Below are 20,838 nucleotides of genomic sequence, written 5' to 3' on the forward strand. Positions count from 1 at the left end.
CACAACAACAACAACTACATCCCTAAAAATGCTCTTAGCGCCTAATCAGGGATGCTGTTCCTAACAGATCCTCATTCATGGGATCTGAACGGTCTTTACCTTGTCTGCATAAAAAAACCATCAACCTTAGCAATAGCAGACTCACAAAGACTTGCATTCAAATACAGTTAGCTTCTGAGAGAGAAATTGTGCGCTAAACTTGACGTAAACCTACACTTATCCCCTCGATTAAACAATAATGTTTTGTTTGTTAAGTTCATTAAGATCACTAACATTCTGCATCATTTGAGCCCATGAATACTGAGCAAAATGGAAAGTCCATGTGGATGCTTCATTTGTAACCACAGCCTCCACATATAATGTTGCAAGATGGCCGCTCAGATGGCTGCTGTTTGCTGCTCGCTCAGATTTGGCGAGCAGCAAACAGCAGTCTATCTGATTGGGCATTGAAGATGTCCTGGTATGCCAAAATGGAAACCTTTCTGATAACCCTCAAGCAACTGGAAGTCATTAAGCTCTCATGTTAGATTTTCTCCCATTTGGCTGTAACTTTGTTTCAGCAAAGGATTTTGTTTTTTCCTTCGCCGGGTTTGCATTTTCCTCAAACTGAGACATAAATAAATTTAGCAACTAACGAACAAATGGCAACAAATAAAAACTGCCTTTAATTCGGAAGTGGGAATATTGCTGCTGTTGTCTGGTTCTAAATCCTCTCCTTTGGGCATTTGTCTTGTGCTTTGGTGTTTGTTCCATTTGAAACATAATGAGCTCCAGCTGCTCTGCATCTATATCAAAACCTGATGAGGTTTTCATAAGCCTGCATGCTCTCTAACTGAGTTGTGTCACAGTTCCTTAAAAGAAAACACAGTAATGACATGGCACTGATTTTAGCCAGTGGAGTCTGGAACTTTGATGGCTGCTGATTCACCGTGCCAGTGAGACACGAGGACAGAGTTTGTTTTCTGCACCGTCACGACTTGGAAAAGTTTCATGCTGACAGTTTGCTGTTTTGGGGAAGCATTAGTGTAATGCTTTGTTTGTGCTGCTAGCCAAGGTTCCCATGGACCTTGGGAATTTTTGTGCATTTATCATTACCATAGCTTTCTAGCACCCACCTATTGTAGAATCAACATTTCACATCCTAGGGGAAATCCTTGAGTGTTTGTGATGATAGTGCATTAGGTTTAAATTAGAGCATTTCATGAGGATCTCTTGATGGAAGCAGGAATGAACAAGGAGTACTTACTGTGTTGCCAAATTCTGACAAATGTTAAGTTTTTGCAACATGAGGAGTTCAGAAGTATGGGAATTGCACTGTTTTGCTTCTGTGGATGAGCAGATTGACGGCACCCAGAGTCAAAGACATAAATAAAAGACAAATAAAGACAGCAATGTTTTCCTAGGATGAAGATGAAGAACTCTTAACATCATTTGATTTCTACTCTAGTACGTTTGTATGGTTTGAGGATAGACGGACACAGGATAAATAACTATGTTCTTATTGGTATTATTATGATAATAATACCACCAAAACAAAAATCCCATAAGCCACAGCTGTAATTTTAGCACTAATTAGCAAATGTTAGCATGCTGAAAAGTTAAACCAAGCAAGATGGTAAATAAGCTGATATTAGTGTTTAGCTCAAGCTAAAGTGTTTTAGATGGCAGAATAAGCTACTAGCTGGGCTGTCTCAGGCTTGTTTCTGCATTTTGTAAGACCCAGATAAACTAAGCTTCCTCTAACCATACACAGTATATCAAAGATGGACATAGCTACTGGTTTACAAAGTCCTGGTTTACAAAGTCCTCTTCTGTATCCAGATTAGCATCATAGCTATCATAACTGTCTTTGCTTCTATATTTTTTTCATTTTAATCCTGATCGTATTGTGTGTGAGAAAGTTTGTTGCGTCAATTTGTGTGTGTGTGTGTGTGTGTGTGTGTATGGGAGGGGGGTGTTACAAGCTGTTTAGTGCCTGTCTGTGGTTAAACTAGGGATGATGTTGTCAGTCAGATTACAAGCCTAAGCACTGAAAATAATACAAGAGTTTCAGTGCTAAACTCCATAGTGAGCAGCTACACTTGTTAATGCGCTTCGCTATGCAGATGTGCGTGTGACATGCATGTGTGTGAGTTGTCCCAGGTGTGGCCAGGTGTTTAAGGTCACATCACGGGTGAACAGACATTCCTCTGATAGACTGGAGTGGATCGGGCAGCGAGAGAGAAAGTGGACCCTCGTTTCCCCTCCAGTGATCACCCCGCTAACCTGAGCTTTACACACTCACACGCACACATGTGTGCACACGCAGGGGCGAACACACATGTCTATGCTGTGCTGTTAACCTGCTGCACCATGAGTGCTTTAATCAGTGTTTTCTCCAGGGCTGGCTCAAATAAACTTCGTGTAACGTGATCAGACTGTCAATTCAACTGTCTGCACGCACACACATACACTTCTCGTGTGTGTTTAACAGCAATTCCTTCCAACTAGCGGTCCCTCCTCAGCTCACTTTTTTTTGGGGGGGGGAGGGTGTTTGTGTTACTCATTCACATGAGTGCAACGGAGAAGCCATTAGCTTGTCCCAGACAGAAAGAGGGAGACTGTCTGAGCCTCATCACCCTCCTATGAAGCTCATCCCTCCTCTTTCAGCCTGTCGTTTTCCCCTCGCCTCCTCAATGCTGCTTTTGTCTGTTATATTAGCACGCTGGAGGTCTTGTCATGACTTAACAAAGATGCATCAGAATTTAAGAGTAGTGTTTGGTTTCAGTGTTCTGCAGCTTGTGAGTGTATGACCATTATGTGCAAATGTTTTTTTCCAGAGACAGAAGAGATGGCTATCATTATGACTGATGGCATGCAGACTGACAGGCTCTGTGATGTTGCAGCTTCATGAAAAAGGAGGTGCTTAGTTTTAATGCCCTTCAATCAATAGGGTAAAGGCCTGGTCACGCCTGCAGATAGAGTGGTGAAATTGAGCAGCAAAGTCAGTTGATTCCAAAGGAATTGCTGACTTCGCTCAGCAATCAGTGGGTTTCCTCACAAGGGCAAATCCCTTCATACACAGAACAAACTTGATGACACATAAAGTTTACAAAAACTTTGAGTAATTGTGAAATTTATGTGAATTTCCTAAAATTTATTCCACCCTTGATTAAAAAAAACTATGACATTTTTTTAAATGGAAAGACATGTGTTACCTCTGACATCTGACCATGATATATAGCATTATTGATGACCCAATTTTTTTTTTAACTGTATCAGTGTTTTTATAGTAAAGAGAGAGGTTAATTACTTTTAGATTTTTTTTAATTTACTAGAGCAGTAGATTCACAGGTGTTTTTTCCCAAAAACAAAAAATGCAAATTCAGGCAGACACTACAAAGGAAACTCAGATCAATAAATAGACCTTAAAATAAATAAAGAGGACACAAATATATGTGACACAGTGACTCACCCAGAGTATACCGTTCTTGTATTTATGACTGCTTTAATTGACTGTTCACAATCTGCTTTTAAAATATATTTGTTCTTCCTTCTGGGTATTGACGGACGAATTAGACAGTTATTTTAGGACAGACTCTGAAATTGGATTGGCCGTCTGTGGGAGATTTCCTGTTCCATTAAGACAGGTCAGCCATCGGACTCTTCAGTAAGACATGTGTCTTATTTGTGTTTTCCTGTCTGCATTAATCAGCTTGAGGGTATTACTTGCTTTTTATGGCAGAAAATAAACAGTACAAATGAAGTTTCATAACAGGAGAGTGGCAACACTTGCAGAGTTGCACATTGCTGTCAAGGCTCATGCTGTCACCCAAACGTGTCCGATGAATGCTGCAGTACTAGCTGAAAGTGAACATTTGGACCACAGAGCTGATTTTCTTAAGGGCCTTGGGCATTTTTCCAGGAACTCTCTGGCTCCTAAGGGACCTGGGCTCTGCAGCATGAAAAGGGCTGTCTCAAGGGAACTGGATGTGTTTAAGGAACTCTGCATGTCTGCTGCCTCCACCCACTTTAAGGCTGCCCTCCTTAGGTCAATAGCGGCTCCGCTTTCAAGACTGTTTGACCAACATGTCTCTGCATTCGCAAGTTGGCACCTCCTGATTTAAGGAACTCTGCTTTTGCATATTTGCTTGAGATGGAGGATTTAAGACGACCTTGTTGATCAGTCTCAGAACTCAGGGTTGCTCGGCGGAGTACATGACCCATCAAAGTAAGGAGTGACTCAGAGCTCAGAATTTGTCTGCAGATTTGGGCAAGAGAAATATGTTACTTTACTCCATTTTTAAAAGCTGTGCAATACAGTCCGGTGAAGCCAGTGGAATTAAAAATTAAATTAAAATCGCATATTGCATATGAGAGCATAAGGGTGGGAATGGATGTTTGTATCTGTGTGTGCCTGTTTATCTGTGTCTATATGTCAGGTCGGGTATCAGACGCCACCTCTTTGGGGACATCCCAGGTCCTCCAAGGTATGGAGGCCTATCTCCCCCACCACTTCCCCTACCAGTGACAGATGCCCTCAGACATCGGTGCGTTGGTGGTTCTTTGTGTCCGGGGATACACCGGTACACACCGGCTCACTCCTTGGTGGCTGCTTATCGGGGCCTGCAGCCTGGGGCTCACTCGGGCCACTTCGGGGGTGGGGTGCCCTCGGCCTCTCTGCCTGGGGCTCGGTCACTCTGGCACAGCTGGTTGCCGGCGGAGCTCACGGGCACTGCAACCCCTCCTGGCTTCTGCTCCGCGGCTGCTGAGTGACCCCTCATCTGGGACTCTCGTCAGCTCCTTCTGGGATAGTGGCACAGCTGCCCCTCTGTTGGTCTTCCGTGGTCTCTTGTGTTCTGGGGGCCTCTGGATGTCTGGAGTCTTGATCTCCTCCATACCTGCTTCATGCCCTGGTGGACGGGGCAGTGGCTCCCCCACACCCTCTAGCAGATCATTACATGAAGGAACCTTTTAAATACAAGCGTGCTCATGCTCACAGGTGTACACACGGGTGCTCACACACACAAACTACACCCTTTTTGGCTCCTACCTCAAAGCACACTGTGCACTGTCGATCTTACGTGCTGCACAATAATGTTTAATATTTAGTATTTATTATTATTTATTATTATATTCCCATATATCATCGTGATGTTGTTTATTCTATTGCTCTCGTTTTCTTCTGCTAGTTTTCTTTTTTCATTCTCAACAGGTGAAATTAAAAAAGTATCTACTATTAGAAAGAAAAAAAAGAAAAAAGAATTACATTAAAATCGAAATATCCAAGGAACCACAAGTAAGCCAGCAGTCGCTGACATAGTACTATGGGGATTTTAAGTTTTCTGAAAGAGTCTGAAAACCTGCATTCTCTTTAGTAGCCAGCGGTGGGTGACTCCCCTGGTTGCAGAAATATTTCCAGTTGTATAGTTTTTTTTTTCCTTCTTACTAGTAGTTTTATTTGAGCACATAAAACCCATACCCAGTGCAAAGTTGCCATTACCCTGCCATTGTCCTTTAGATTAAGGTTTTGATATTAAGTAATGCAACAATTGTTATATGTTTTATATTTTAAAAAAATAAAAATAAAAATCATGGCAGGCATCATGGTTCTATGGGTTTCATTGTGATTTTTACCAAGCACATAACAAACAATCCAATTCTAGCTTATGTCAACAATTTAAGAACATTTTCACATAATAAACTTCTGGTTGTGTAGTGAGGCCTCCACCTGTGTCCATTAATTCCTCATTTTCTTTTCTCAGTCTGCTTTTTCCTCATTGCTTTTCTTTGACAGTATTATTAACAACATGTGGCTAAAATGTTGATATAGAAATCACTAGTTAGCTTTCTGATGGATGCATTTGGGCCACTGAACAAAGTTCGATTGCTAATGAGCAGATCTGATTAGGTGCACATGCATGCCTGACATGGCACATTTGCTGCAAGGTATTTTTTAGGAAAAGCTTAGTCAGGCTGTAAGATCCTGAGAGGAGACAGCTGGGCGCTGATGTGTGCGTTTTGTCTTCCTCCTGAGAGGAAAGGATGGATTTAAAGGGCTTTATTCAGAGGGTAATCCTCTTGAACTCTGCTATGGCTTCCAGTTTAGCAGGAAACAGATGGGGGTATCTGGCCTTTGCTTAGAAACTCAAATGGTAAAGAAAGCTGGTAATGCTCTCTCTACCTTCACACTGAATACAGACATTCAAAAGTGAGAACTTAGATGGGCATAAAAATGACACTGCAGTCTTTAATTTTGGACATTCGCATCTACAACATCAGGTGTTAAAGGTAGTATTTGTTCAAGTCACTGCTCAGTTTTATAAGGCATTGTACAGTCTTTATTTCCACACACTTGCTGCTATGCTCTACAAGTTATGAACTGTCCTTTGGTGTGTTTTAAATTATGTCCATCACCTACACCTTGCTGCAGATTGTCCTGTTGCTTTGATGGAACATGGACAAATAGTGGATGTAAATTTTAGACACGAGCTATAAATTCTAAGCATAGCTGACAGCTGAAAGTAGAGAATTATGAGATACTTTACTTTTTAAACCCAGTCCCACATTTATCTAAAAAGATGTGTATTTTATGTATGTTTAAAAAAGACATTATTGTGTCATACAGGTAGGTTCAAGGGTATTTGGACAGTGAAATTTCTTATTTTTTTGTAATTTTGGGTCTGTACACCAGCACAGCATATTTAAGATTAAGCAGCGATAGAAGTGCAAACTTTCATCTTTAATGCAAATGGTTTACAAACATTTTTTGCATTAACTGTTTAGGAATTACAGCTATCTTTATGTATAGTTCCACATTTTCAGAGGCTCAAAAGTAATTGAACAAACTAACATTATTTTATGAATAATTGTTGTTTTTTAATAATTAGATAGAAACCCTTTTCATTTGTTCTGGACTTCTGCCTGAGGTCTAGCTCGCATCACCAAATCTTCCCTTGAGAAGCTCTGCAAGCCTTCCCTGCAGTCACCTTCAGTTGCTGCTTGTTTGTTAGTCTCACTGCCTTCAGTTTTATCTTCAGCTGAAAGTCCTGCTCTGTGAGGTGCTGGTTACTAGTAACTGGGTGCTGTCCAAACAGTTTGGCAGCTTTTGGCTGAACCTGAGCAGATTGTACAGGTCTGTACACTTCAGAAAACTTCACATCATCAATAAACTAGTGGCCCAGTTCCTCTGGAAGCCATACGTGGCCATGCCATAACACTGCCTCCCCCATGTTTGAAAGATGGTGTGGTATGCTTTAGATCATGAGCTGTTCCTCTCCTTCTCCATACTTTTCTCTTCTCTGCTACAAAGTCATCATGGTTTCATCTATTTTTTTTTCAGAGTTGTGCAGGTTTTATTAGAAGTTTGTTGGGCTTTCCTGTTTCCAGTTGTGGCACAGGGGTCATATAGTTTGTTATTAAGGTGTCTCTTGATTGTGGGCAATTATACTCTTGCTTCCTTGAAAGTGTTCTTGATTTGGTTAGATGTTGTGACGTTGTTTTTCTGAACCATATGAATAACTTTGTCATCATGCACTTTAATTGTCTTCTCTGGTTGTTCAGACCCTTTGGTGCTGCTGAGCAGATCAGTGCATTCCTTGTTTTTAACAATGTAGCAGACTGCTGATTTGAAGGGGTTTTTTTTAGGACCAACATCAACTATATTATGTATGTGATTTTTTTCAACCTGTAAGTTGTAGAAGCTGCCTGTTGTGATTGGGTCCATTCTGTATATTTTGTGGATATACATGGCTCATTGGTCTAGGGGTACAAGTGGTCCCGGGTTCAAATCCCAGACAAGCCTAGCTGAAACTGAGGTAAAATTCTACCTCTCTACCCTGAACAGCTGTAGAAACAAAGATCCTGATAATGGTGTTGTTGGTGAATTAAACTGGGAAAGACAGAACAAAAGGACTGCTGTTCTTGTAAAACCTTAACTTGGTCTAAATTGAAATTTTTATGTAAAATGTCATAAATTTAAACACCACAGAAACCAGAAACAATGAGCTAACTGAGTAAAGTGAGTCTAAATAAAATTTCTGAAATGTAGGAAATGTTACTTCATTTAAAAATAAAAAGGATGTCAACAATTAATTTTTGTGTAGTTTGTGTATTATGTACAGATATAATGTAAAGTGCGCTCAATTTTTGTAAAATTAAAAAAAAAAACGTACAAAACCAAAGAAAGTACCTTACATAAGCCTTATTATGTCCTGCTAAATTAAGCACCTGCAAAGGGATTATAAATATTGTGGTACAGGTCTTATTGGTCTAGGGGTGTGATGAGCACCCCGTGGAACAGTCAGGACTGAAGTGAATCCTGTGTAGAGTCTGTGGAAATCTCTTCCCTCGGCTGTCGAGTATTTTCACAGACACCCAAACAGGAAAAAAATACAATGAGCAGCAGAAACATAAATGTCTTTTCTCTTCACTTTCATGTGGTCAACTTTATGGCACTTGGAGCAAACAATTGTGTTAACATGAAGTGCTCACATAGGATTGATCATGACTATTTGTAATGAAAATTCTACTAAAAGAGGAAACCCCTAACATAGTGTTCACCATACTCAAGATCCTTCTGGAGAGTTTCAGTATTTCCCTCACTATGCCAAGTTGACACATTTTACCTTTCACTTTTCTTACATGGACTCAAATTCATGCACATGCACTCGTTCATACATGCACACACATTCAAGCTTAAATTTCTGCAAGATTTTCCATCCATCAGTGTTACACCTGCAAGTGCAAGGCAGAAGCCATAAATACACTTCCCATTTACACTCTGTGTACTTTTTTATAACCATTTAAGAAACCCTTCACTTTTACTTTTCAGAGGGAGGAAACACTTTAGTGGTCCTCGGGGTGGCCTTTATAAAATGCAGGAAAAGACTGTTACACCTGCTATGTGCTTAACAGAAACCCACTCCTATTTATTGAAGTCCACGGTCGGTCCAGTTAGCCTATAATTATCTGCCATGTGTGGAGTTCTGAAATGAACGAGTGAGCTTTAACTCCACACAGACATCTCTGACCTTTGCCATCACATTCCTGCCTCAGACTTGTTAACTGTCTCCCTGTCCTTTGTTTACTGAGACTAACAGTTTAGCTTGACTGAAGCAAATGTCTAACCACACAGGCTTTTGATGCACTGTGTACATTCTCCAAAATGTACAGGCATTTTAGTAGCTGTTTCCCCCCCCCCTAAACCCAGTGAACATGTGCTAACCTTGTGTCAGTCAAAGTGTTTATGCTTCCCTTCATTTCAGTGGATTCTTTGATTGATTTTTTTTCTTTTGTTTTTCCGAAGCCACACAGGTAATTACAGCTCCTCAGTCAGTCCACTGTCTGAAACAACTTATTTTGGAGCTTTTTAAAACGTACTTTTGGGGCAACGCCAGTCTTCTAATCCAGATTATTTTAAGAGGCATGTTTTAGAGACACATTTAACACATGATGCAGGTTACTGATATGTGCTGCTGCTTATATCAGTGATGAAACAAACATGGACTTATTGGAATTGAGTTAAATAGCAGCACAGACTTCCAGGATTCACCGGCATGCTTTGTTTTTAGAACAGGCCACTTTCAGCCCTTTTCAGTTTTTGCTCGTGTGTGTTCTAGAAGGACTTTTTGTATATTCACCCACAGCTGAGAATAGTCCTCAGCAAATAAGCATTTTTGTCCAGTTTGAGCAATGTGTAGTTAAAAATTCAGCCGGTTTCACAGATGCTTGTTAAAAATTGTTTCTTAAAAAGCAAACTGTAAAGTGCAGACAGTCCTTTTTGAGGACATCTACCAAGGTTTAGTGAGGATCAGGGTGTGGCGTGGTTTTCAGACACAGCTTAGGTCACATTTCTCTAAGAGCAGGCCTTTGTTTCAGGATGCAAGGTTTTCTAATATTGCTGGTGTTTCCACTTGATTGCTGATGCTTATAGAATTTATATGGAAAAGGATGACTCCCCTGGCCATTTTGAACAATGGGTGCAGTGATGCAAGTAGCCTTGCTTCCTCAGAATCAGGAAAGGTATTCTTGTGAAGTATGTTTCCAGTATCCAGCAGGTTTAGGTTTACACTGAGACCTACATCACTTTCCCTTTCTGAAACCCTAGACCATTTATATGCCAACTCCATATGGAGTTTAAATGATGTTCATGCTCTAAAACAGACACACATGCATACACAGACTGCTTGCTTTTTCTAAGACACGCATAGATAAGAAAGAGGAGTCAGATGGGAGGTAAGAGAGAAATTATGAGTGAGGAGGAGGAATGTTTCTAATATTTTTAAAGGAGCCTAGAGTTACAGGGAAAAGGTCATCAGTAGAGTATAAGGGGTCATTATTTGTGTTGGCCAAGAACCAGTCAGTGCACACCTCAATCCAAATTTATGGTTGCTGTATGATTTGCAGTTAAAATGCACAGAGTGAGCAAAAACACACATGCATGCACACGGTGGCATGAATGAATGCATTCATTTAGCCCTTCACTCCTTCTTTCTCTTTTCCTTCTCTTTCATCCCTCATCAATCACACACTTACGCTCTTACAGTGGTGTAAAATATACACAAGAACACCATCACACACCTCTACAGTGCCCCACAGGTTGTTGGCTGTGCACTGCTAGATGCTGAAGACTGCACTATGAAAGGGTATTAACACTTGTTTTTGTTCTCTTTTTCCACCTACTTCCTTTCCAGCTCTAATACTTAAGATCAAAGCTACAGACTACTGTTGAAGTTATAGTGATTAATGCCACAAAGCTTGGAAAAAAAGCTAAATCAGAGAAAGAATGCAGGGCTCACACATTATGTATACGTGTTAGTGAGCCTGCCTAATTTCTTTTAGCTTATTGTCTTCAGTGTAAGTACCATAGGGACAACAGCCAAAGCAAGCTAACAGATTAACATTTAGCAAGATGTCTGCTGAAAATGACTGAAAGAAAGTTACATAAAACTATAGTTTACAAAATGCAAAATACAAAATACATCTTGTCACATTCCTGGGTCTGTTGACCCAGCGTTTTAAGCTTTAGTTTATTTTAATGTTGATGTTTAAGTTCATTACGTTAGCTAAGTTCATTTGTTTTTTAGATTCCTCTTGTGTTTTCTTCCCCTGTATTTAAGTTTCCTTCACCCTTTATGTGCTTCATGCTGCTTGTCTTATGTTATCACGTTCGTGTTATGTCTGCTTTCCATTCTGTTTCCTGTTTTATTGTGAAAGTCCTTGTCCTATGTACGGTGTGTCTAGTTTTGCTTCCCCCGTCTCGTTAGGTCTGATTTGTCCCAGCTGTGGTCCCACCTGTTCCCATCCCCTCATTATCTCTCTGTGTACTTAAGTGCTCTGTCCTCCTTTGTTCAGTGTCAGGTCGTCTGTTGGGCTCCATGCTCCATGCTCCATGCTCCATGCTCCATGCTCCATGCTCCATGCTCCATGCTCCATGCTCCATGCTCCATGCTCCATGCTCCATGCTCCATGCTCCATGCTCCATGCTCCATGCTCCTTTTTAGTTTCGCCAGTTTAGATTACTGTTTATTCTCATCTTTGTTTGCCCCATGTATTATTTTGTGTTTCTCTATCAGCCATATTAAACGACTTGCTTTTTGTTAATTCAAGTTATTTACGCTTATCTTGGTGTCTGCATTTTGGGCCCTTTTTCGTCATCCATACAGTCTGCCTCCCACAGACTGTGACAGAATGACCTGACCATGTTGGACCCAGCGAACATTTATTTCAGTGACTTTTTTTGAATTTAAGATTCGTGTTCCGCAACTTCGCGGACTTTGGATTATTTCCTGTGCAGGGAAGCAGGAGGAGGAGAAGGAGGCTATTCAGGCTCAGCTGACCCAGATAGCCATGGCTAACCCAAGATTTTTGGATTTTCTTTTTGCCTGAGGATATAAAGAACTCTGAAACCCTAGACCATTTATGAGCCAACTCCATATGGAGTTTAAATGATGATCATGCTCTAAAACAGACACACATACATACACAGACTACTTGCTTTTTCTAAGATATGCATAGATAAGAAAGAGGAGTCAGATGGGAGGTAAGAGAGAAATTATGAGTGAGGAGGAGGAATGTTTGTAATATTTTTAAAGGGACTGGAGTTTGGATTTTTATATCAAAATTTGCCCCATGACAGCCTAAGGATGCTTTTGCCACTAACAAGCAGAAGTTTGATGAGTTCAGTTCTGCTTACAGCTCAGCTTATTATAAAATTTCTTTCTCTTTTCCTACGTGGCAGCACCAGAGAGAGGCTGAGCTGAGTGTGTCGGTGGTGGTGGTGGTTAGCTTTGCTGTTATATAACAATCCTGGTCGGCTGACTGATCACAGACTTAAATAGCTGCGACTACTGGCCCATTACATCCAGTGAGCCAGTCACCCCACCAGCCAAACGCTGGCTGCCCCAGCACTCTGCCTTTGACCTCATAAAACAGCAGCCGTGCCCCCTACGTTCTTTCTTTCTTTTCCCGCTCTTTTCCTTGTTTTTGTCACTTTTCCTTGTTTTTCTAATCTTTGGATTCTATCTGCTAATCCCAGCTATGATAACAATGGGATAAATCTGTCATTCCACTGGGATATCTACTGTCTTACCCCCACCAGCTGTTTTCACAGCGTCTAGACATACATGCCGCTATTGATTAAACAAGAGGATGGCACGATGATGACAATGACAATGACAATGACAATGACGACGTCATGCGGCGTGGTTCTTCTCTTGTGGCGAGATTAAACTGACTCACTGCTCATGTTTTTGGGCCTCAAAACCAGGTCTTAGGACAGTTTTGAGTGTGGTGTGTGTGTTTGTGAAGTACGTACAAAACCCTGTGCACATTGTCTGCACAAGCTGTACGTGCTTATGATGATTTTACTTAAATTTGCATTAAAAATCACTATTTCTTTATAGTGTGTGTGTGTATGTGTGTGTTTCTAAACACTGCAACTGTGATGGAGGAAAAGGAGGCGTATGACTCAGTCTTTCCCTCAGCTGTTAGCCAGAGTCTCCCCCGGTGTGGGTCACAGTCAGCCAACCGAATGAACTCATCAGGACGCTTCCCGTGATAGCAAGTTTCTAATTCAGTTTCAGCTGACTCTTGATATTTACCAGTCTCCTGCATGTGTTTTGGAGTCTGAATGGGATTACTCGGCACGTCTGGGGCACATATTGTATTCAGGTTCAGGAATTGAGATGTCTACGTGGGTATTTCTTAAGCTTCAAGGCAACTTTTTTTTTTTTATGCAAGGAAAAGAAACATTGTTTTTGGCTTAGCAGACACATTGACATAGTTAACTAAGGTCCTACTTGCTACTGTAGGCTTCACATCTAACTGTATGAGTCTAAGCTGCATTGTGGGGCGCACACGTGGCAGTAATAGAGGGGTAGAGTAGATGGCGCTGGTGGTGGTGTTTATGGGAACAACCTCAGCAGTCCTCTGTTCCCTGTTTGGTCAGCTGCAGCGAGATCGCTGGTCTGAGGAGCTCTGACATCACCAGCCGAAGTGAATCCAGATCCACTGGTCTATGGTGTAATAGCAGTGTGGGTGAACTTAACCGCTGTAGATGACTTTCTCACAGTGCCGTTTAATGTTACGCAAATGTTACCCCCCTCTGCAGTTTTATTTCAGGTCTATTCAAAGTCAACTTTTGTATTGCCAGCCATTTAAAAAGGGTGTCTTCTTTTTGCCAGGATAAAGTTTTTCTGCTTTTTGCTTTCCAAGTTGTGAAATATATCCTACCACTCTCGCCCACTCACTCACTAAAATGCTAGCAGGGTTCAGGGAAGCAAACCATCCAGCCCAGAACTCTCTAAAAGAAGGAGTTCTGTAAGGGAAACCAGACAAGTTATTGAATGCTTTTCTTGCATTAAAATAATAATTTAGAGAATTTTGAAATTAGTCGATTTGATATTATTATGAGTAAATGCAAATGCGTTTTTTAAATAATGATGTTGTTTATTACAGGACAAAAGCTATCCAAACCTACCTAAGTAATTGTCCCCCTTGTGAAGTATTTATTTATTTCATTTTTTTAGTAAGCTAAATTCAAATAGGATCAGTTAGGTTTGGATAGCTTTTTCCCTTGATAAATAAAATCATAATTTAAAAACTGCATTTTGTGATCTTAACCATCTAAGTGTAACAAATAAGAAAACTTGAAAGGGCCAAATACTTTTTAACAGCACCGTAGTCTCTGAGACAGTCTTTTAAAAGGATTTGAAACTCTACTTTTCAATGACTTGTGGCAAATGAAATGTTATTGACATGTTTAAAATAGCTCCAATATTTATTTTATTAAAGGGTCAAATAGTGCCAAAACATCAAACCTTTGAGGATCCTGAATACATGCAATTAAAAGATTACTTGATTCCCAGCCCAACCCTCAGATTAGAGACTTACTGTACTTATGACTTGCAAATCAAGCTTACTCTGCCTTAGTTTTCTTTTAAAGACATGCATTAACACCCCATAAACCTCTTTGCCTTTATAGCTTTACAGTGTATATGATGTGGTTTACCTGTTATTATGTACAAACCCTTTTCTGCTCTATTTTTTTTTCACTCTACATTTGCAGCTCTCATAAATACTGCTGAATCATTGCAACAGCAAGAAAAACATTTTTTTTAAAAGGCAGAAAAAAGGATGCAACAGATGGATGAGAGGAAGTGGGGTTAAGATGTCTATCACTATACACCACCTTCATCCAGCAGTTTATGCTGTGCTATGTGCTAAACATGTTGTACATGAAGGCCATGTTGTGTATTGCCTTGGCTCTCCCACACTCCCTCTCCCACACAGCCCTGAATAGAGAAGTGCTCTGTGACCACACACATCTCTGCCAGGTCTTATCTCAGTGCCAAACATTTGAGCCCTTTCCCTGTCGAAGGCCTGTGGGCTTTTGTCCCCCTGTCTGATCTGTGATTGTGGTTGAGAGAGGCTCAATGGGGAAAGGCCTCCGTTTCGTGCTAGGCTCTGGTCACTTTCAATAGGGGCTGTCTCTGCAAGAGAAACATTGAAGCTCAGGGAGCACAATAAGAAATGGAGAAAAATGAAACTCAGTCTGTGTGGCTGGCTATTATTTAAAAATAAAACGTGCGTCTATGATATTAAATGGTGTCGGTACTTGCTACAGCAGATCATCAGCCTCCGTCTCAGCCTGTCCCTAGCATCCTCTTCTGACACACCAATCCTCTGCATGTCATCTTTCACTACATTCGTGAATCTTCTCTGTGGCCTTCCTCTTTTTCTCCAGCCTGACAGCTTCATATTTGACAAAAATGCCAGTAAAAACAATAACACCACAGGCATGGTTGTGAGATTGTGTTCCGCTACACTGAAATATGGGAAAGAGCTGGTGGCACTAACCTGTTACTCAAGCAGTCACATTACTAAAAATGCAGCTTTAACCTGTAATGCAAGTTAAATAAGAGAGTTAAAAAGTCTCCCACATGTACAGATGTCAGAAGGGAGAATTGTTTTTCCTTGTTTGTTTGTTTTTCTGATGTCGTTTTTCGGGTTGCTTCCTCGGTGGGCTTGGTTTTTCAGCTCACATTACAGCTAATACAGAGCTCAATTCCTACATGATTATCTGATTTGGTGGATGTGATGGAAGGCTTTGATTTGTTATGTTCTGTTCACTTCAGCAGCCAGAACTCAGTTTCCCCAAAATGAACTACAACATTACATTTACATTATTAATTATATCACATTGTTTCTTTGCGTAACATAACTGGATCTGATGTTTGTTTATACCTCGGAATATAAGTTAGTTCAAATCAAGTTATCCTTGATGACTCTGTTAAGCTTTAAAATGCTTCGCCTGTCCCAGCAGATACAGCCCTTTTATCAGCCCCATGAGGAAACAGTTGTTTCATATCACACTGCATTGAATGCATGACAGTCATATACTTGTTTCACTCATGTTTGTAATTTGTCATCGTGTGCAGGAAATTCCATCATACAGCATTCACTGCATGCTTTTCACAGTGAAATATCAGTGTGAGAAAGTGTTTCTGGACCGTGTTATTGTTGGGATAAGAAGCCCTCTCCTCTCGTGACATTAAAGAATTTCTACATGAAGGAATAGTTGAAGGCTGTATTGAAGGGAGTGGCTTTACTGTCAACCTTAAAAGCTCAATGTTAGACTGAACTCTGTGTGGTAGTGGCCTGAAGGAAATTAAAAGGCTGAGACAGCAGAATGTTTAGGTTTCTAAATCTTCATGCTGAAAAGTTGCACCAAGCCCACCCTTTGAACTCCATAGGAAGAACAGAAAGGCATTTTATCAGCTTCAAAGGACTTGTACTTTCATCTCTGTTGTTTAGCCTTCTGGCATCTAATTAGATGTTTCCTCTATCCACTGAGTGTTTAGGGGTGGGCATGGCACCAGTCCAAGGTTAAGAGCTGGCACTGCCCAGTGGGTAGATTACAGGTTAAGGTTGCTACTGCGGCTTCTGGAACATGAGGCTGCGGGCATCACATGTGTTGGCACAGGGTGCGGGCACTTCAGATGTGGTTAGGGCCATGTGGAAGCTTTCTAGGGTTTATCCCGCCCAGCCCAGTTTAGGGCTCCCGAACAGCAGCAGTGAAACTCAGAAACCTGTGTTTAGACAAACAAACATAGAGATGGTTTGTGTGTATACACAAGTGTCTACGTTTGTCACTGTACTTTCATTTTAAAGAATATAAACCAAGAAAATATAGTGAAGACAAATGTTGATATTTGTTCTATTAAGAATATGTGGATCTTTTGTTAGCATGCTGCGTCATTTAGTTTGAGACTTTCTTACATAATTAACTGAGCTATATATGTGAGTGACGGTTGAAATTCTTCTGCAAACTTTCGGTTGGACTAAAGGAGAGCAATGGTCCACATTTTTCTCCATGTGCAGCTATCTTAACTTTTCCGCTGTTAGATGAAAGCTCAGGCCACCATTCCTTAAATGTATTTACCCTGGCTCGTGTTGAGAGAACGGTCTTCTTTATACATTATTAGGTCGATCGACAAGCATGTTGAGGGAAAGACAAACAAGACGCCAGGACTGAAGAGATTGGCAGTTCTTGTTGTCATGCTGACAACACGGGTGGTGCAGAGTCAATATTCAAGTCATGAGTCAAAAAGATGTCAAATCTGGTGTTAGTGGTTCCCATGCTTTGCCCTGCCAAACTCTCTGAACCATGTACTGCTAATCCTTCTTACCATAAAGCCATCTTATGCACCCCACCCCTGCACTCTTCTTCTGTTGTCCCAAGTGGCTAGGTCTGACCCGGCCGCTAGGTTTTATCTTTAATCATGAAATGATTCTGGAGCACAGTGTTTCCCCTCTCTGGACTGCTGAGCTGCTCGATCCTTTGTCAGGGATGTTAATTGGTCATTTAAGGCCAGACTTAGTGGATGGTATCTGTTTCACATGTGAAACTGGTTGCCTCTGAACCATGTCGGTAATTATTCTTAATGAAGCGTGGCAATGGGCAAGAGCTGTGATATATTGTACAGTGTAAATTCAATATTTGCTTTTTTCTGGTGTATTTTTCTTTTTCTGTTCTTTTCTCTTTAGACCCTGAGACCTAAAGCGAACAGATTAAGACATTATGCGAAAATTATATTTGATGACCTACTTTTTTATATTTAATTTTATTATCCACCTTAGTAAAGTACGCCGTGCACATCTGACTGCAAAGTTTCCTTCCACACTATTATATCTCTGTCTTTTGTTTCCCTGTCTGCGAACTAGACGAGATGTGGCAGTCTCAACTGCTGTTTCAGCCTGAACCATGCTGAAGTAGTCTTCCAGTAGGTGGACAACTGGTTCATGTGCTGCTTTGCAAAGCTCACCAAGGCAGCAGAGCAGAGTAAGGCAAACATTTATCCTATCCCTCCCTGAGCCTGGTTCTGCTACAGGTTTCTTCCTTTTAAAAGGGAGTTTTCCTTCCCACTGTTGCCAAGTGCGGGCTCATAGGTGGCTGTTCCATTATTGGGGCTTTTCTCTGTATTATTTTTGGCTCTGTGATATAAATAAAACTCAAATGAATTGAACTGGATTAAGTATGCCCATTATAAGCTTGCTGGCTGCCATCAACAGCTGCAGTTCAGTGGAGATACATGCACCAGATTCAACACAAGACTATAAGCACAACTGCTCTGTTACTTTCTAACATTGGAAGTTGTGGAGATACAGAAATTCTTTTATTGCTGCCATATAATCTGCATCATACCCCACTGCTTTATAAGTGTCCACAACATGTATTTTGGTCAAAAGACATATGTTGATGTTTTCTCCAGGCTGTTAATAAACTCAATGTTTGATTGCACTTTTCTGGGGCCTCCGTGGTTTGTGACACTGCTCTACATTGATCGATTTCGCGACAAAGTGCATGCAGGAATGGAGTGCATCCTTTATTAATGTCCACAGTGGTTAGCATTCCTCGTACTAAAGGAACAATCAGCTTACTTTAGCATGTAAAAAAAGTTCTTTAGAAGTACCAAAAATAGGTGTCGCTGGGTTTAAGTGCACTAATATGTTGGCTCTTTAAAGTACAGTCTCATGACTGATGTGTATCTGTTGTAAACTGAGGTAAAAATAGAACATGCGTATTGTAAATAGCCTGAAATGAACAACAGCAGAAATGTCCTCAGTCAGGACAAGTTTTGGGCGTGTTTGATTTGAGTCATTAAGCAGCCAAAAACATCACTCAGTTAGCATGCAAATGCTGTTTTAAAACCCTTCCTGCACATACAATCTGACAGTGTGAAAGTGAAATCTAATGAGTCTGAGAGCTGTGAAAGCACTGTGAAAGTAGGACGTAAGCGCACAATTGGGCAGGCTAATTATAGAGCTAGACGTGTGCAAATCTGCTCAGTTAATCTGTGCAAGAAAACCATTTCTCCCAAAGGAAGTGTAAGCCAGCGCAAATAAAGCATGTTTCGGCTAATTAAAGGCTCCCGTTTGTCTGTTTATGTGGGTGTGTGTTGAGTGTTTTTTAACTTTAGTGTTCAAATGTGAGTTGTGTCTAAAGCAGCCAGTCCCCAGAGGACACCAGTGTGTGCTGCAGCCAGTGAATCTCAGCTAATGGAGGAACATTGTGAGGAATCTGATTTTATAGGCTCATATTAAGCTCATTTTGCCGTGTGTATTTTAAGACTCTCGCATAGTCTGCTGCTGCAGACATGTCCAACTGCTGCTCCAAACTCACATAGAGTCTGATGAGAACAGCTGGCTCTCTGAAAAATAGAAAATCTCTTTTGATAATTGGGGAAGGTTGTAATTCAGAACTGCTTCTGTCCTTTTGAGGTCCGTTAAGTACAGGCTACACAGAGCCTCGGCTAACGACGGACGGATTGGGGTGCATAATTCAGTATCTCAAATGACTGATGCCTTGTTTTTCCCTGAGTCAAGTTTAGATTTAGTACTGTCACTAAAAAAAAGAAAACAGATTTATGAGACTTCATGTTTACATGCTGTTAACTTATGTAGTTACATACAGTAATTCCTGCTTGCTGGTAGGTAATTAAGAAAACACAAAATCCTTTTCTTTCAGATCTCCCGCCAAAAAGGGCAAAGGCGTGTCTTTGCTTGTTTCTTTCGCCTCATTACCCAGAATCATTTAGATTAAATCTAAAACCAACAGTTTGGAAACCATCTGCTTTTTTATTCAAATAATGCAAAGCTAATTTGAAGCGTGTCTGTGGTCAGCACTGATGGTTCACGTGACGTCAAAATTGCAGAATTTTATTATTCTGTGTCTCATGCTTTGCTGCTTTTCTTTAGCAGCGGGTCCTGTGATCAAGTGCCTTTTTTTTAACAACTTCAGAACCATTTTAACATAACCAGAAACATAAATGTGCCAGAGGTTTGGCAGGGTTGCATGTAAATAGTTGGTGGCCCGGGGATGGAAACCAGCACAGGGACGTTTACAGCCGGGCTTCGCTTCTGTCTTACTAGTCAGCAACAGTAGCTGGCGTGCTGAAGCTGAGGTTTCTGAGGTCGCTGCACTTTTATGGATTGAAAATGCTCGACGTATCATGCCTCACTTGCAGAGAATAGTCAAAGCTGTTCCAGTCTTAAACGTGGGCTTGATGCTTGTTATGGGTTTTTTGGGGACAGCCATCCTTTCAGAGGAGCTGAAGTATCCAAAGTACCCCACCTCTTTCTACTGTCACTTTAAGATGCATTACTTCTCCTGAGTGTGATCAGTCTCTTCTTTGTATGCTCCACTTATGCATGTTTTTCCAGTATTCCAGTTCAGGTCAGGGGGTGAACAAGATAAAAGCCAACGCAGAGGTCAAAGTTGAAACAGGTCATTAGCCTGAGCCCCGTTATGTACGTGGCTTTGTCAGTAAATGTTGACATCACACCAGAATGTGAGTTAGCAGCGGCATATCTGAGAGTGAGGAGCCCGTCTGAGAGCAAGCAGTCAGCCGGAGCTGAGGACAAGTTTAACCCACCTTAACACAAATAAGTGGTGAATGTGTTCCATAAAATATTCATTTATTCACATTTCACAGCAGTATTGCAACACACACCATGATGATTAGTGTTGCTTTAATTGCAGGACATGCAGAAAAACACAAATAATTCTATCATTTAAAGAAAGTAATTAAGGTTGAACCAATCGATCGACACTCATCTGCTGTTTCAAATGTAATCCATTTCAATTTTTCGGTGCTGCAGAAAGCTGCCTCTGCCTCATACACACAGGTTCCCCAGAGTGAGCTCTCTTTTGGATTAGGAACAGCCATCACGGATCATAGCTAAATATCTTAATCCAAAACTAGAAACAGAGACCATGGCATAAAATGTTTTTATATACACAGTATTGCTGTTTAGGGTCAACAGTAACAGTGTAACAGACACGCACAGTGACTG

The 20,838-nt window shown here is 40.9% G+C and overlaps 1 protein-coding gene across 1 annotated transcript in view; it reads left to right on the top strand.

Moving 5' to 3' along the window:
* The window catches only part of me1 (malic enzyme 1, NADP(+)-dependent, cytosolic), an 82,729-nt gene that overhangs the window by 5,442 nt on the left and 56,449 nt on the right, over positions 1–20,838 (top strand). The gene's annotated exons all lie outside the window — the stretch shown is intronic.

This window comes from Astatotilapia calliptera, chromosome 11, assembly GCF_900246225.1.
Source record: "Astatotilapia calliptera chromosome 11, fAstCal1.2, whole genome shotgun sequence".
Lineage (NCBI taxonomy): Eukaryota > Metazoa > Chordata > Actinopteri > Cichliformes > Cichlidae > Astatotilapia > Astatotilapia calliptera.